General features: G+C 40.5%; 1 protein-coding gene across 4 annotated transcripts in view; it reads right to left on the reverse strand.

Annotated features, from left to right (window-relative positions):
• Positions 1-18,603, reverse strand: part of FYN (FYN proto-oncogene, Src family tyrosine kinase) — a 188,992-nt gene that overhangs the window by 99,126 nt on the left and 71,263 nt on the right. For all 4 annotated transcript variants that reach the window (XM_074948258.1, XM_074948259.1, XM_074948255.1 and 1 more), the window contains exon 2: positions 3,986-4,046. The gene's annotated coding sequence lies outside the window, so the exon portion shown is untranslated. The remainder of the gene's footprint in view (positions 1-3,985; positions 4,047-18,603) is intronic.

Raw genomic sequence — 18,603 nt, forward strand, 5'->3', positions numbered from 1 at the left:
TCCTGACACCAAACAAAATTGAATCGTTGGGCCTCTCCTTGAGGCAGCTGCAGGGCTGAGTCTACTGCTTTGCTGCAGGGCTTCTGAACTTGGGCTGGAGCAAGAGTATCATAGAAAGGCTACGTAATGGGCCTGAGGGGAACAAGAAGACTGGGAGAAGAGAAAACTTTCAGGACTTTTCTCATGAGCATTTCATTCCCTGGGGGTTTGGGGCATTCAACTAGTGTTACTTCCTCCTTCCCTCACAACACCCTGTCTTCTGGCTGGGATTCAGTTTGGCATCTCATTGACCTGGGTCCTTGCAAGCTGTCAGCCATGTTGCACTCCCAGAAGACTGGCATGTGGGATCAAAAACCTGTAGGTAGTTGGTGCCTCACGTGGTGTTGCCGATAGGACGACTAGATTTTGAAAATGACCTGTCTTGTGAGCATGGGGAGGAGACGGAGGGTGGGCACAGCACAAAAGGGCACAGCACAATCATCTCATTGTTACTTTGTCCTCTCCTGTTTGTCAGATCCACCTGTTGTCTCTTGTCTTATGAAAAGATTGTCAGCTCTTGTGGGATGGAATAGTCTTTTAGAGATTTGTCTGTATAGTGCCTAGTTTCTTGGTACTATCGCAATACAAATAATACATAGATAACACTTAGTATTTATGCTTCATGCCAGACTGTTGGCTGTGGTCAGGTAGGTTCATGTGAGAGGGCTCTGAAAATTGGAGGTGGTAATGGTGACCATTCCTTCCTCTTCCAGCCCTTATTTCTCTTCATCTTCCCTCCTTTCTAAATGGGAGCTAGCACAAGTTACAGAAAAGGGAGGGAGATAACAATTTAACTCTTCATTGGTCTTTTTGCTGTTTTCTCCGAGTCCCTTTATTTTCCACAGGTCACATTCCTTTTAAATTAATCTTTTTCAATCTCATCTTATCCATGTCCCACCATATTTTTGCCATTTAATCTCCTCCACTGTTTTTATGCTTGTTTTCTTTTCCCCCTTTCTTACTTTCTTCTTTCATTTTACATCCCTCTCCCATTTACTTTACCCTCTTCTTTCTTCCCTCACTTTCACATGCACTTTCCTTTCATTTCCATTCATAGGTGACTTCTGGGAACTCTTCTGGCTCTATCAATCTCTTTCTTCACTTCCGCGGGTGGGTACTGTAGTTGTAAGAATGCTTGATAGAGATCTTGTAGGTGTTTGTCTCTGTCTGAGGGGTTGGAGCAAATACGGTTGTATCGCAGAGCTTGGTTGTAGACAATGGTCTACAGAGCTCCCAGAAGTCACCTACTACAGGACAGGCCTAACAAAGAAAATAACAGAACGCCACTAGCCGTCACCTTCAGCCCCCAACTAAAACCCCTCCAACGCATTATTAAGGATCTACAACCTATCCTGAAGGATGACCCAACACTCTCACAAATCTTGGGAGACAGGCCAGTCCTTGCCTACAGACAGCCCCCCAACCTGAAGCAAATACTCACCAGCAACCACATACCACACAACAGAACCACTAACCCAGGAACCTATCCTTGCAACAAAGCCTGTTGCCAACTGTGCCCACATATCTATTCAGGGGACACCATCACAGGGCCTAATAACATCAGCCACACTATCAGAGGCTTGTTCACCTGCACATCCACCAATGTGATATATGCCATCATGTGCCAGCAATGCCCCTCTGCCATGTACATTGGTCAAACTGGACAGTCTCTACGTAAAAGAATAAATGGACACAAATCAGATGTCAAGAATTATAACATTCATAAACCAATCGGAGAACACTTCAATCTCTCTGGTCACGCAATTACAGACATGAAAGTTGCGATATTACAACAAAAAAAACTTCAAAACCAGACTCCAGCGAGAGACTGTTGAATTGGAATTCATTTGCAAATTGGATACAATTAACTTAGGCTTGAATAGAGACTGGGAGTGGCTAAGTCATTATGCAAGGTAACCTATTTCCCCTTGTTTTTTCCTACCCCTCCTCCCTCAGACGTTCTTGTTAAACCCTGGATTTGTGCTGGAAATGGCCCACCTTGATTATCACACACATTGTAAGGAGAGTGATCACTTTAGATAAGCTATTACCAGCAGGAGAGAGGGGTGGGGGGAGAGAAAACTTTTTGTAGTGGTAAACACCCATTTTTTCATGCTTTGTGTGTATAAAAAGATCTTCTATACTTTCCACAGTATGCATCCGATGAAGTGAGCTGTAGCTCACAAAAGCTTATGCTCAAATAAATTGGTTAGTCTCTAAGGTGCCACAAGTACTCCTTTTCTTTTATTGTTAGGCAGTGCCACCTATGGCCTAAAGTCAGCAGTACCACTTAAGGTGCTCACAGGTCACATGCAGCTGATGCAAAAAAACAAGAAAAACCCTGGTTTTAGTAAACCCAATTGAAACAGAATCCCCTTCCTCCACCCAAAACAGCACATGATCACCCTAGCTGCCTACTCCCATCTCTCTTTTTTGTTTAGTCTAGCCAGCCAGCATACTGATGCTCTACCTGCTGGGAGACAAACAAATGAGATATAGGAGCTGACAGTCCATTATGTAATGGTGCCCCTGGCTGGGTCACCTGTGACTGACAACTGAACCTAGGACCTGAACTCAAAGAAATGCAATAGCTCTGTCTCCTTCTGGGCGGGGAGCAACTGTTCCAACAGTTAACTCCCAGGAGTGACTGAGAAATTTCAGCCCAAAGAGTTCTCTGTGACTGAAAACACTGTTGCAAAGAAATGTGCCATCTCTACCTGAGCTATAACTTTACTTTTTTACACTATTACTGTGATGGATATTGCAACCTCATGCAATATCTTTGGGGACCATACTGTATTAAGTTACTGAATGGCTTATGTATCATTGTGGGCCAGACATCATATGCAACTCCAGGGAGGAAGGTTACCACAGCTTCTCTAGGAACCAAAAACAGTGGGGAGTGATTAAGGTAAATCACTTAGGTTGTAAATACCACCAGAGAGGTACCAACCCCTGGGGGGGCTTATATATACTGGTTTAAACTGGCGTTTCCAGAGACTAGCAAAGACATAAAAAGGCTAGGTTTAAATGGACTCAGGGCCTTTTTTCTGAACCAGCAAAAATGGACAGGACCTTCTGTCCAAGGAGGGCCCCCAAATACTGCAGAAAGGTTGGAAAGACTTTGTCCTACTAGGTATCCATAAGACTGATTCCCGGTATCACTAACATGTTTTTAAATCTTTGTTTTTATTATGTTTTCTCGGCAATGTTTTTACCTTGAGAATAAATGTGCTAGCTTAGAAAGAGCTGTGTGGTAACATGCAACTGCGAAGCAATACACTGCTTTTTCTCCAACAGCTATGAACAAAGTGCAGGCACTGGCACGCAGGCAGACAGGCTGGCTGGCTGGCGATATCACAGGGTCAGGCAGGGGTGTATGCAGGCTTACCGCCCCCCCCCCAGCCCCCAATCGAAAGGCAGTTGGACAAGGGTTCCCTGTTCAGAAACCGGGGTGGCTGGAGACCTGACTGGGCACTCTGGGAGTGGGCCACAGAGGTGCGTGATACAGGTGTTATCCTGAAACTGTGACCGTTATCATACACTTTGGTTTTTTTTTTTTTAAATTAGGTCTTTATGATTCCCCTGCTTTAGGTTTTAGCTTAGAGGCTTTTAAGTACTCTATAACAGCTGCAGCACTAAGCAGAAGCCATTCAGCAATTAAACTGTCAAGTGCATTCCTTGCCTTAAGGCCCAACATGGATTTTTGTAATTTATTTATTTTTTTAAAAAAACATATCTCATTATCCCCTGAAAGTCTCCATACCAAAAAATAAAAAAATAAAAAAAAATTGAAAAAATATAATCAGCATTAATTCCTGTGCCTTCGTAAAGTTAGATTTTCCACAAGCAAGACAGGTTTCAAACTGGAAATGAAAAAGGTTCAAACAGTTTCCCTCCACAATCATCACTGTAAAACAAAAGCAATAAAGGCAGCACCACTTACCAGAATGTCCCCCCCCAATTAAAGTAAGTTGATATTCACCACATTTCTTCTAAAACAGGTCCTGCAAAGAGAGAGAGAGAGATTGCTTAGTGACTGACTCACTTTCACAACTAAAACAATGTGAATTATATTACAGCACTTTTTCCACTTGCACCTTCCCCCCTCCATTTTTAGGCAAGAGATAATTGGATTTGGTCTTTCACAACTCATTTCTGAAATCCATCAGTTCATCACACAAAACATTAAAATGATTACAGAATCCCTTCAGACCTGCTCAGACAGATCACTGTTACTGACTACTGGTTATTCATTTTCAGCGATGTAAGGTCAATAATATGCAATAGGTAGCAGCAGCAATGAAAATTTGCCAATTATTTTAATCACAACCCCAATACATTGGTTAACCTGATGATCGCTCTTTGGTAAAGCAAAGGAATTGATACATTGGTTTTATAATACTGCAGTCTGCCCTAAGCTTTTAGTAGATTTGAAATCTACATGTAAGAAAAGAAATATATGTCTAAAAAATCAATCTTTAGATTTTGTTTGTATGTACAATGTACTGCAATTAGCAAAAGGTAAAAAAGACTAGACGGACATGTATCAAGACAGACTTCAGGAACAGTTTGAGAAGCATCGTGAGTAACACTGACAAGCGCCACTATTTTACCAAGACTGAGTAAATTTCAGATGACAGTTATTTTTTCCTCCGGCTAAATCATTAGACAGAATGACTGAGTGTACACTAGCAGAAATGTCAAAACAATTTTTTGGAAAAAAAAATTGCTGAAGGGGAGAAAGAAGCTGCATTTTTGTTAGTATACAAATTTGGGGGAGAGAGCAAAAGCATGGACTCAAAATTGAGGGGAGGGAAAGGACTCTGCCAACAGTACCTTATGGCTTAGTAAGTGGAAATAGACATGTATGTAACTACACGTCAAAAGTCAGTTTCAGGTTTTTCCCCTACATCAACACAGTAATAATATAAAGCAGTTTTAAAAATGAACTTTTCAATGTCTTTGTATTAAGATTGGGGCTAAATATGGAAAAGAGCGAGTTTTCTAGATCCATCATTAAGCAGAAAGGATTCAGAAGTGCAAGCACCGACTCTATGTGCATGCATTCTGATAAAAAACTGCTTTGTTAGAAGAATTTGACTAAATACCCAAAACATATGGAAAAACGTTTCATAAGGACCCAAAAGAGAAGGGGGAAAATATGCTGAGTTGGCAGCCCTAATAGAGAATCTTCTAAGAAATAGAGAGGATGGGGTAGAGGCGGCTACGGAGTTAAAGCTGACAGAGTAATCTTACAATTTTGCACGAAAGATTTAAAGGCCTGAATTATTGATGCAACAGCATTGCAGAGGCTACAGTGTTGGCAGATGATTACACCAGTAACCTTCCCGAAATCATGGCATGCACATGTGTAGGAAGGGAAGCAGAGAGGATTTCCTGGGTTGGATTACCTTTTTCAGATCAGATTAGATGATTATTTTTACACAGAAGTAGCTGAAGGAATCTATAGTATGGGAAAATCCTGATTTAAAAAAAAAAAAAAAAGCCTCCACATCTAAAACTCTCTTTCTAAATCACAGGGGTTGGACCTACAATGCTCTGGACCCAGGTTGGGAAGCAGGTCTACAATGCCTTAAGTCTAACTGCTCAGAGTTTGATGTTGTACATAAAGATTTGGCATAAAGGACTCTAGCAGGAAAACTGAAAATAAAAGTGGAAAATATTTCCTCCGAAGTATTAGGGGCAGAAACACTTGTTACGGATCTTAGTTTGGTGGTTGAGAGTAAAATGATCACCAAGTTTAAAGCTGGGTGGAATTCCCGAAGACACTAGAAAAGACTGCATTGAAATAATTTTCTGAGACTTGGTTAAGACACTTATAATTCCAGTACAGTCCATTTCCTTCTCAGCTGCTAGGCATTTGGGTTGGGGGAAAAAAAAAAAGCAATTAAAAAGTCTACTTCTATCGCAAAACAATTTGGGTAACATAGGTACCTAGTCAGTTAAAGTTTTAGGAGGAGAAAGGCTTTTGGATGTTCTTGAATAGCAACTGTCCCAAATTGGGATGTATGGTATAGTTATCTTTAAAGCCACATGAGAGAACAAGATGGTTATTTCAGTTCCTTGCTGACTTTACACTGTTGCCTCAAAATTACTGGTCAAAGTTTGTTTGAATTTCTTTATATCTATCTTGTATTTTGTCTGAATGAAGCAATTTTATACTTTGTTCTGCTAGTATTGAAAACAATCAGACATTTTTAAAACCTCAGAAGGCAGAAATTGGGACCTTACGATCAAAACCATGAACTTCTCCCTGCAGTAGTTTGGGCTTCTAAGTATTTCAAGAACTGGCCTTCTTGTCCTAAAGAGAGATGGAGAAGAGACTGCCAAAACCCAGGACATTTCTCATACCAATCCAGTGAACCAACAGGGGCCAGAAACAGAAGTGCAGGATTCCCCTTATTTGCTAACAGTCAAACAGTAAAGGAAACTAAAATACTACCTCCTATGGTTTGTTATAACGTGAATACTACAGAGTTCTCACTATAGCCTTGGATACACTGGGCATCTTGCACACTGCAGGAACTCGATACACTAAGACCTCCCTCCCTCAGTGGAACTGGACAGTAGGGTGGGAAAACATTTGAGACACAGGCTTGATAGGTATTTTTGTTTGAACATAGGTAGTGAATCCTATTTAAGGACCATTTGGGCAGAGTATCTTGCTAAAGGTTCAGAAAATGACATTTTAGCATGCCTCTAGCCTACCATTCTAAAAACTGAAAGAAAGTTCAGGGATTTTGTCAAGTTTTGTTAGATTAGCCTCATTTTGGAAAGTAATGTAATATGTGGCCTGTCTATCTCTTTAGGAAAGAGGAAACCTGGTGTTTGGGAAGAACAAACAAAAGAGATGTGTTCCCTATAAAGGGAAGCAACAATTCTGGTTACATGGACTTTGGAACCAAATGAAGGTGCTGTATAGGTGGTTGAACAGTGGCAGGCTGAGAGCACAAAAGACTTCTCCAATGATATAAGTAAAATTTCAAGTTTCTGTCATTTAAGGTTAGAGCCTACTTAGAGGATCTGTTTGTAGTGCCTGTACAGATAGGCAGGCAGAGTTCATAATTCTTTATTCTACTTCAATAATTCCCAAATAACAATCCCTTTAATTGAAGACAATCTGAAACAGGATTTGTGATGGGTTGGATCACAGAAACCCCTTGGAAGCTGCCACCTGATGTGCCAAGATTACTTCTGCTTCTGCTTTCCTGCCTTGTCAGTTTAGGACTTCAGTGCCCTGCCTGGTTTAAGCCAGACCCGCCAGCCTGCTGCAAACCCAGACCCAGGTCTGAACCACGTACCCTAACAGCTGTAGGCTTAACTGAAAGCAGCTTACATAAGTGTTCCTGTCCTTGACACTCAGATGCCCAACTCCCAATGGGGCCCAAACACTGAATAAATCCGTTTTACCCTGTATAAAGTTTTACAGGGTAAACTCATAAATTGTTCGCCCTCTATAACACTGATAGAGAGATATGCACAGCTGTTCCCCCCCCCACACAAGTATTAATACATACTCTGGGTTAATTAATAAGTAAAAAGTGATTTTATTAAATACAGAAAGTAGAATTTAAGTGTTTCCAAGTAGTAACAGACAGAACAAAGTGAACAGCCAAGCAAAATAAAATAAAACACACAAGTCTATGTCTAATCAAACAGAATACAGATAAAATCTCACCCTTAGAGATGTTTCAATAAGTTTCTTTCACAGACTGGACACCTTCCTAGTCTGGGCACAATCCTTACCCCTGGTACAGCCCTTGTTCCAGCTCAGGTGATAGCTAGGAAATTCCTCATGACGGCTGCCCCCTTTGTTCTGTTCCACCCCCCTATATGGATTTGGCACGAGGCGGGAATCTTTGTCTCTCTGGGTCCTCCCCCCCATCTAAATGGAAAAGCACCAGGTTTAAGATGGATTTCAGTACCAGGTGACATGGTCACATTTCCTGTGAGACTCCAAGCCTTCATTCCTCCCAGCTTAACTCACAGGAAGGCCTGCCTGCAAACAGAGCCATCCACAGTCAGTTGTTCTGGTTGATGGGAGCCATCAAGATTCCAAACCACCATTAATGGCCCACACTTTGCATAATTAAAATAGGCCCTCAGAGTTATATTTCATATTTCTAGTTTCAGATACAAGAGTGATACATTTATACAAATGGGATGACTACACTCAGTAGATTATAAGCTTTGTAATGATACCTTACAAGAGACCTTTTGCATGAAGCATATTTCAGTTACATTATAGTCACACTCACTAGCATATTTTCATAAAATCATATAGAGTGCAATGTCACAGGATTCTGATATTGTTAATAGTCTCCAATCACTGACAGGCACCTTTGAGAGGAACTAAAAAGACATTGGGAGAGGCAGGGACAGAAAAAGGCAATACATTGAATACAAGGTCTAAGCCATAGATATTGTGGTCTCCTTCCCCGAACAGTGCTATAAGTAGAGCTGGTCAGGAAATGTTGTTTGTGGTCCCATTACAAGTTTAAAAAAAATTGTTTTCATTAATTTTTCTTCAGAAGTTTTTGGGTTTGTTGAAAAAAAAAAAATCAGCTTCTTCCCTCCCCCTGACACTGAAATTTCAGTTGTGATTTTCAGTGAAAACTGGAAAAAAAAAAAAAAAGAGAGAAAATAGTGGACATTTTCCTTGGAAGTGTTATTTTTTGTTTGAAAAAAATTTAAAATGACAACTTTTGATCAGCTCTAGCCACAAGGAGGCTAGCAAGGGTCAGTGCATACACAAGAAAAGCATAATGTCCAAAGGGGTACTAACGCTATTGTAGGTATGTAATATGGGGAACCCAAGAAACCTTTAGTTCCATTCCCTTCGTCACTTTGGAGAAAAGAATAAGGAGGAGGTAGGGCACTGTGAATGACAACACACTATTTAAAAGGTAGAGAACCTCTCTAATTCACTCATTTTGTTTTTTAATGTATCTAAAAATGTATATGTTACAGTGCACTAAAACAACCAACCTTTTTATATAATATTTTAATAGGAACTATTCCTGACCCATGTCAGTCTCCTCAAAAAGGCAGCAATAAAAAACGTTAGTGCAATCCACACCATCACATTTTGTTTATTCCATCTATTTTTATTTATTTTTTGCCTTTAAGTGTCCCATACCTTTTCCACCATTAAAGTAAAATAGCAAAAGCTGGATGCTAATATAAGAACATGGAAGTATAAAATATAAATGTAATGAAAGTTACATACACAATAACATTTTATTTAGCAACGGCATCCGATATAGCTTTTAGACATCATTTATATTACCAACCACTGGACTGGGCCTCCAAGGTCTTGGTTCTGGGACAAGGTTCATGTGGGAAGTCGCTTAATCTATCTGTGCATCAACTCACCATCTGTAAGAGGGGGATTTTCATCTCTCCTCACACTGGTTTTAGGAGGGCAGATTTAGACATGTTTGTGACATGCTCAGATATTACATTGATGAGAGCCACAGAAAAGTCTCTAAATAAATACTGACAAATACTGCCAGTTTCAATGGCTGGGTTGAATCTGGTTACTAAATAGGCATTATTTAGCCTTACTGGCTATTCAAAACAACCCAATCAGAATCTCATATTTTGGTTCTTATCCTGCTACTTCACATAATTACAATTAGGAGGAAAAAAGAAGAAGAAAGGTAGAAGTTTAAAAGTTTCGCTATCACTGAGAAACCTGGATCAGTATCTGCAGTTAGTGAAGGTTCTAGTGTAAGATTTGGATCTACTGTATAAAGAAAGGTGGTGTTCACTACTGTGCTAAATACTGACCCTAGTGTAGTACAGATTTTAGCATTATAGTTTAGATTTATTATACATCTGTATAGACTTACATTCTCTATTTTAAATGTGTGGGTTTTTCTGGATCATATATTAATCTATTAAGTATTACCCTCTCTTCAATAGATTGTAATTACAGGGTGTTAGTAAAAATTTTGCTCTACCTTTCTTAGTCACACTGGGGTCTCCATGTAGTCTCTAAGGTGCCACAAGTACTCCTTTTCTTTTTACGAATACAGACTAACACGGCTGTTACTCTGAAACATGTTATGCAAGTGACATTAGTATCCCCTATGATTTGTACATTGGCCTTCACATGGCATGCCCAATTTTATTCAGAATTGAATGATTTTCTGTGTTCACTGCTTTTCCAAAGCCCACCTACTTTATATTTTTAATCCTATTAAACAACAAGAGACTTCTGAAAAAATCCAGAATTGAACACAGAACACACACACAGGGAAAATATACCTAATTCATACAGAAACTGTACAGCTTAAATTCTGCCTCCATAAAGCAATCTAGTACCATACAATGCCAAACTATACATAAAGGATTCTTGTCCTGTGAACATCCGAAAGGTTTCCAACAATAAAACCTTTTTAAAAAAAAAAAAAATCTAGGAAATGTTTAGGTTACATAGAGAAACAGAGGCATCTCTGTTAGCTTGAAGCCATTCTTTGATAAATGAGGGTTCCAGATGGCAGGCACATACTATGAAAAAGCCCAGTCATCCGCAGGAGGAATCGAGAGGCAGCAAACAGGGAGCTCCTAAGGGAATTGACTCCCTCCCCTCTCCACGCCGCCCCACACTCTTCCCCCGCTGTGACTGACAAAACCCTGGACATCACCAGTCAAATCCATCAAGACTACACATTGATTTTTGACGACTCTCCTCTCAATGGGGATGAAATCCAGAAAGAAAGAGGGCAGTGTCTATAAAGCGGGATAAGTATAGCATCAGCTTCTTTCAGAAATCCAGTGGTTTTCACAGAATCATTTTGCATCAGCAAACTTCAAGACATGAGCAAGGGCAACTGGTCCCTACCATGCCCCAAAGAAAATGGAGAGACAGGAATAGTATGTTTATCTCCAGCACCATCTCCATAGTATCTAAGCTCTGAATGAGCATCTCATGGTACAGGCTACATCTTGGAGAAACATATCTCAAAGTCCCAATTGCAGTTGTGAGGATCCATCACTCTCACAATAGCAGCAAGTGTTTATGTACAAAAAAACTTTAGGAAAGTACTTGGTTATTTTTAGATGTGTTTAATTCAATGTTTTGTCATTTTAAAGAGTGTAAATCACATTTTTGTTCTTTAATCTTCTGTCATATCCAATCTATTATCGCCAGCATATGCTTCTTTATCACCTGGTGCCATATCCGGCATGCCCCTGCTCCCTGGCCTGCCACTCCCCCTTTCTCCTCCCGCACATACTGCTTGGCTCCCTTCTCCCCTGGATGCTTCCCTCACACTGATGGCTCCAGCCCCACTGGCATTCCTGCTAGTGCTTCAACTGATGGCACACACATCTCCAGTTCACCTGGTTGTCAGTCCCTGGCTTTTCCTTCTCCACCTACATGGCAGGAGTGAAGTAGAATCCTTCTTGTGTTCACCTACTTCTACCGTCATCCGTTCTCTTTGCAAGAGAGATCCTTGACATGGGCTGAAGCAGCTGAAAGCATGAAAAAACTGTGCGACTGCCAACTCTAGGGACCACGATTTGAGGACTGCTGATCAAGGTGATGTGTGGATACGTGGCAGAGAAGGCTGAAATATGTACAAATATAGGAAGATGCAAAAGTGCTAAGAGCCAGTAACAAGAAACATAACGAAAAACAAACAAAAATGAATAGATTGGAATGCCTCAGTGTGAATGAAATTAAAGATATTGTAGATTATACGATACAGAGAAACAGAGACCATAACTGCAAGCACAGCCTGTTTCTAACTTCTGCCTTTTGAAGTATGACAAAAAAGGTCTCTCACTCTTAAAATCCCCCTGCTATTCATTTTTCCTTGCTTTTTTGAAATGAAAACATATTTTAGCAGTCTTCTTTTTAAAATGATTGACAAGCAATATAAAGCATACATGGCTCATGCCATCAGAAGTCTGGCTTGGCAATAAGTTTAGGCTATCTCAGGCAATCAAGGGGCTTAAACAGTCTTTAGAAAAACTATTGGGAGGTTCGATAATATATGCATTTAGACTGGGGTATCCTATAGTTTCCAGCTGTTTCTCCCCTTACTTAGTTGCATACTCATAAAAATTATGTACTCCTCAAACAGTAGGAAAAAGATTTTTATTAACTATGGGAACAGTGCTTACATTTTTACACCCAGGAAATAAGAATACTATGCAAAAACAGGCAGCCAAATACTTTTTATGAATGGGGCCCACAGTTCTCAAAATAGATCAGAGTATAATTCTCATAGCTGTCTCTTTGGAATGTTGCTGGGATACTGTAGATGCTCACTGAAAAGGACAATACTCTACCACAGTCATCAGGGCATGAAAATAAAGTGCGTTATACCAGTGGTGCATAAGTGAGTTGAGCAGTGTTATAAGTATGGTCATTTATTATTGGTATTACAAAAGCACCTACGGCCCTCTTATTACCACTGTGTGAGGCCCTGTACAAAACACAGAGCAAAAGACATTCCCTGCCCTGGACAAGTTATAGCCTAAGGCAGTGGTTCTCAAACTTGTTCCGCCGCTTGTGCAGGGAAAGCCCCTGGCGGACCGGGGCCGGTTTGTTTACCTGCCACGTCCACAGGTTCGGTCCATCGCGGCTCCCAGTGGCCATGGGTCGCTGCTGCCCTTGGCCCACGCCACTTCCAGCGGCTCCCATTGGCCTGGAGCAGCGAACTGTGGCCACTGGGGGCTGCAATTGGCCAAACCTACAGATGTGGCAGGTAAACAAACCTGCCCGGCCCGCCAGGGGCTTTCCCTGCACAAGCAGTGGAACAAGTTTGGGAACCACTGGTCTAAGGCCTTGATCTGTCAATGAGTTCTGCATGCATGGGACCCTGGTATTCACGCAGAGCTCATTGCAGGGTAAATCCCCAATTACGCATTGCTTCCTGCATCCCTGGGATAATTGTTGGGTGCCAGAATTACTAAGAATTTCCAGTAGTTAGGTATGTTCATAGTCACTCCAATTTTTAATATTTAATTTATTAAAATTTATATTTGAGCATTTATTTGGTAAAAAAATTCTATTTTACCACAGTAGAATCTCAAAGCACTCTACAAAATATCAAATAATTTCCATAATGCCAAAGGGGAGGTAAGGCAACACCGTCAGTTCCATACGGTTAAACTAAAGCAAAGACGTTAAGGGGTTTGCCTGAAGTCACAGAGTAAGTGTGTGTCAGAACTGGAAATAGAATCCAGGAGGCTTAGCTTCTAGTCCCATGCTCAAATACACTAAGCAATCTTGTCTTTCCCTGCTGTAATCCTAACAATGCAAACTGTTACATTTCACAGCATACAGACAGAGAAGTTAGATGGATACATCAGATACTTTGCAACATTCCAACAAGAGTAACACTATTTCTTAGAATTCAGAACACATATGAAACAGAGAGAAACAAAACAGGCTGCTCCCAAAGGGAAAGAGGCACAACTCACCCCACCTTACTTAAAGGTGGCTGTTTGGAAAACTGGCACCAATTGCAGGCTTTGCTACAGGGACTCACAACCCTAAAAGCAGACACAGGTAAGATCCCCGTTCTTAAAGCAACAGCTTGCAATGCCAACACAGTCCTCAATATACCACAAATTTTTTCAAAAATTCTCTTAAATAATTCATGCCTCCCATCATGCGTTTCATGATACTGTTCCCCTAGACTCTCTGTACTGGTCGAAGTCCCTCATTCAGTGGTGCCCACAACCATATGCAAGTTACACACGGTTCATACCTCTGGCAGGGGCAGACTTAGAGAGGGTACTAGGTTCAGACGCTCCTGGGCAAGCTTGCCCCATCAGGCATGCTCAGTGGCTGCAGCTATCTTATGTTGTATTGGGAGTGACACTGCATCTGTGTGGGCTGGACTGGAAGGTGGAGGATGAACATGGCATAGACTCAGTAGGTGAGGCACTGGGGCCAGCAATTACACATGGATTGGTGGTGACCAACTACATATCCCACGTTAGCCACAAGAAGTGTTGGAAGTATGGTACTGTAATTCAAAAGTTATATGGGACTGCAACAGAATAGGTCTCACACATACTTCAAAAAACTTTTCCCATGAACTCTAAGGAAAATTTTTTAAAAAATAGAGATTATTCTTTTTCTATAAACAATCACCTACACATGCTCATGTTCCATGATGTGGCATATCAGGCACAGTAAGACTCTTGTTGAAATTTAATTTTGTAAAAATGCACAACTTGCAAATTCATTTCTTTGTTAAAGTTCATTCATCAGAAGAACTTTAGTGTAACAAAAATTACAGCAACACGACTAGACCACATAAAAAAAACAAACTGTATGCCAGACACAAGTTAAAAATATGTCAGAGTTCATTTTTACTTAACTGAACTGTTATATCACAGTCTGCTTAGGATCTGGCAATATGGGAAAGAGAGTGCTATTAGGCAGGTGGAACTGAACTTGTCAAGATCAAATGAAGATTATTGAATACAGCACTTAAAATCACAAAAAGAAAGCATGACCTTAATAGTGGCTTCGCTGCAATCTGGAACTTGAGTTTGTTACTCTTTAAAGGGACACTAAAATCATTTTGTCTACATTTGTTTTACCTATTATTGTTAAAAGTACAACTAAGACTACTATAACTGAAAGATTAGAAAAAGATCAGTAAAGATCAGTTTTACTTTGTGCATTAGACCAGTGGCTCTCGACCAGAGACAGATGTCTTCCAGTGGGTACTCAGCATTTCTCAGCCTGGCGGTTGCGATTCCTAAGGGGGTCAGGGGATGGGTTTAGAGGGGTTGCAAATGCAGGGCTAGTGTCAAGGGGTGGCAAGCAGACCAGGTGCCCATGGCCTCACGCAAAGGTAAGTTACATGCTTCAGCCCCACATAGCAGTGGCGGGCTTCAGTCTTGCCACCCAATGCTCTGGCTTCAGATGAGGCTCACAAGTGAAAAACAGCAAGACAAATCAGCCTCCTGAAAGGTTGAGAACCACTGCATCAGACAGTAATTTGTGTATAGCAAGTATCCATATTTGTCATACAGCAATAGAAGAGAGAAAAACAGCTTTAAACTAGAAAAATGTTGTTGTAAAAACTACTGTATCTGGCGGGGGAGAGGAGGAGGGAGAGGACCAGAGGTAGATGTAGTTCTTTAACTACTTGAAACTTAATTAAAAAAAAATTGTCTCGATTTTGAGTTCACCACCATCTTTTAGAGGGAAAAAAATATAGTCACAGCTTTTTGAGAGTTTTCATTCCCAAACACAAACCAAAAACCCTATCCAAATGCTTCCAAAATACTCAAACAAAATGAAGAAAAACAGGAAATTAAATTTTCAGGACAACACATGAAGTACAAATGAAAAGATTTTGCAGTGACAATGCTTCAGTACAGAATTCATGAATGAGACTGTACATTTAGTTTATTATATCTTAAAATACAGCAGTTCTCCCCTTAAAAAAAAAAGAGTCCCAACATAAATTAGAATAATGCAGTCATACATGTAATCCTAGGATTGTGCTATATTAGCGTAAACATCTGGATGTTAAGACATCATTTTGCTGGCAACTGAAATACAGAATTTTGTGGGTTAAAATGTCATACTATTTCCCTAATAATCTGCTCTAAAACAACAAACAACAACAACAGCAGCAGCAGCTCTTTCCTCACTTTTAGTCCATTACACTAAACATTGAAAAAACAAAAAGTGGCATTATTAGCACATAAAAATAAGGTTTAAGGGCAGTAACCCAGAGCAGAATCTGGCCTATTGTTTTCTGCACATTTCAGATGTGTCATTGGTTTCCTGCTTAACATTCTTTTATTATTACTACATAACTGTATGAAGCAAGTCTTGTCTCTAAGGGCAATATGTTGCTCATGTCCTCATAATGGATTCTTGACTCTGGTATTCTGCTCTCCCTATGTTCATATAATTCCTCTCACTGATGTCAATAGGAGATTTTCTGCTCTCTTGATATGTGCCAATCAGTCAAAATCTATTAGAGTAACTAAGGCCTTTTCTCAATTAGACAAAATTTCCTATTGTTGCTACCACTGTTTCATGTAGCAGTGGGAACTGGCATGTTAGCCACCCTGTCATCTAGACCTGCTCTGAGCATGGTTAGACAATAGTGATTAAAATGTTGATAGGTATTCAACACTAGCGCACCTATCGTCATCTATGTAGCTGCACCAGCGTAGAATAAAAGTGGAAAGTTTTAAAGCACAACCTGTGAAGATGAGAGCGCAATGATTTGCCTTTTGTTTTGTCCCCTCTTCTACATGCTGTGAATTGCAACACTTTTTAAGTCACCTAACTTAAATAGTTAAAAAAACAAACAAAAAACATTGTTGTAAGGGCAAACTCCTTTTGTGTCCTCAGTCACTGAACTGACCCAGTACAATGGTAAGTTCCTTCTACTTTCAGTTTTGTAGGTTTAATCAAGTTTTGATGAAAGCCAGTATTTTTGAAGCATGGCAAAAAACTCTATAATGTACTGTCAACGATTTACAGTACAAGGCAAGGCAAAAACAATTGTGCAAAATGTTCATAAGTCCCCTTTGTATTGCTGAAAGTATCTAGTTTGGACTTAAACAGGAAATGTCACATTTGATTTTGACCTAGAATCAAATATACTCAGCCTCTTAATACAACACACACCATTCATACAGTGTACTGAACGTGAATTCCAACTGCAGAATGTGGGATACAAGAAGCAGAAGACATCTGAGAAAGAACATTCAGAATAGAGAAAATGCATTATTTGCAGCAGTGAAGACTTTTTTTTATGGAGTCTGAAAGTCTACACGTTGTAGAATGTGTCAGTAAAATCTGTGGAAGTACACACCCACACACGAACACAAATTCTATGAAGAAAACAGCATAAGCTACTCAAAGTCACACAGTGAGGCAAGAATAGTGTGTGTGTGTGTGTGTGTGTGTACACACACACATACATGTAAAATAAAAAGTTCCCCTAAAAATTCTCATGTGCTCTGGAGAATTCTACAGGACACAGACTGAAATCTGTACTCAGTCATGTCATCAGCACAAACTGGCTGATCTTTTAAATTGTTATTTTTAAAAAACAAAATACAATATCTGAAAGTTATTTCTTGAACATTTCGGGTCTGAACTAGCAGAAAGAAGTCTACAGCTTCCCGGGCTATACAAGTCCCTATAGACCCCAGAAGCTGGCTCTGCAACAGGCCAGACTATTCAGCAGAACAACCTTTCACAGCAGGCTGAACTATAAAACAAAACCATACCTATATGCTAGAAAGCTATTAAACAGAAGAAAGAGCTCATTTACTGAGCTGTGTCTTCTGTGTTCCCTTCATTCCCGTTCATGGACCTGTTCCACTTCCCCTCACCTGTATGGGTATGTAGCTAACAATTCTTGTACTACAAGTAGGATGTGGTCCCCCCAAAAAGGAAAAACAAGGTCAGGTTAGCCTATTTGAGATCTACACAAAAAGGACTTGGTATGTAGGTGGATGAGTGTCGCTCCTATTTCCACCAGTTTCTTGAACCGCCCACTTAACATTTGTTTAAAGGGGGGCCTGGATAATCTCCATTCAAGAATATTGAAGGAACTGGCATATGAAATTACAAGTCCAATAGCAAGGATTTTTTTAGTGAATCCTAAATTTGGGGGTCAATCCCTATGTGTGGAGAATTGCTAATATAGTACTTATTTTTAATAAAGGGGAAAAAAAAGGTGAACCAAGAAACTATATGCCCGTTAGTTTGATCCCAATTGTATGCAAGGTCTTGGAGCAAATTTTGAAATGGAAAGTAGTTAAGGACATAGAGATAAATGATAATTGGGATAAAATACAACATGGTTTTACAAAAGGTAGATGGTGCCAGACCAACCTGATCTCTTTCTTTGAGAAGATAAATGATTTTCTAGACCGGGGTGGCCAAACCACGGCTCGTGAGCCACATGCGACTCTTTTACAATTAAAGTGCTGCTCTCTGAGCTCCCCATTCCCCTCTCATTCTCAACCTACTATACTGTTTGGGGAAGTTTGAGGCTTATGCCCTTTGGCAGGGTGGTTGCCCTGAGCCCCAGCAAGTGTGCCCCATGGAGCTGATGCCCCAAGACTCCCTGATCCCACATGGCAGAAGCCCTGAGCCCCACTACCACACTGCAGGGCTGAAGCCCCAAGCCCTGGCAGGCACGCCCCAGCTCTCGAACTTCTGAAGATTGTTGTATGCGGCTCAGAGGGTCAGTAATGTTGGCCATCCATGTTCTAGGCAAAGGAAATGCAGTAGATCTAATCTACCTGGTTTTCAGTAAGGCATTTGATAGTGCCACATGGGAAATTATTAGTTAAATTAAAGAAGATGGGGATTAATATGGGAGCTGAAAGGTGGATAAGGAACTGGTAAAAACGAAGTCTACACCTGGTCATACTGAAAGGTGAACTGTTCGCCTGAGGGAGGCTAGAGGATTCCTCAGGGAACTGTCTCGGGACCAACCTTACTTAACATTTTTGTTAATGACCTTGGCACAAAAAGTGGCAGTGTGCTAATAACATTTGCAGATAACAAAGTTGGGA

This window comes from Natator depressus, chromosome 3 (genome assembly GCF_965152275.1).
Source record: "Natator depressus isolate rNatDep1 chromosome 3, rNatDep2.hap1, whole genome shotgun sequence".
NCBI classification, from domain to species: domain Eukaryota; kingdom Metazoa; phylum Chordata; order Testudines; family Cheloniidae; genus Natator; species Natator depressus.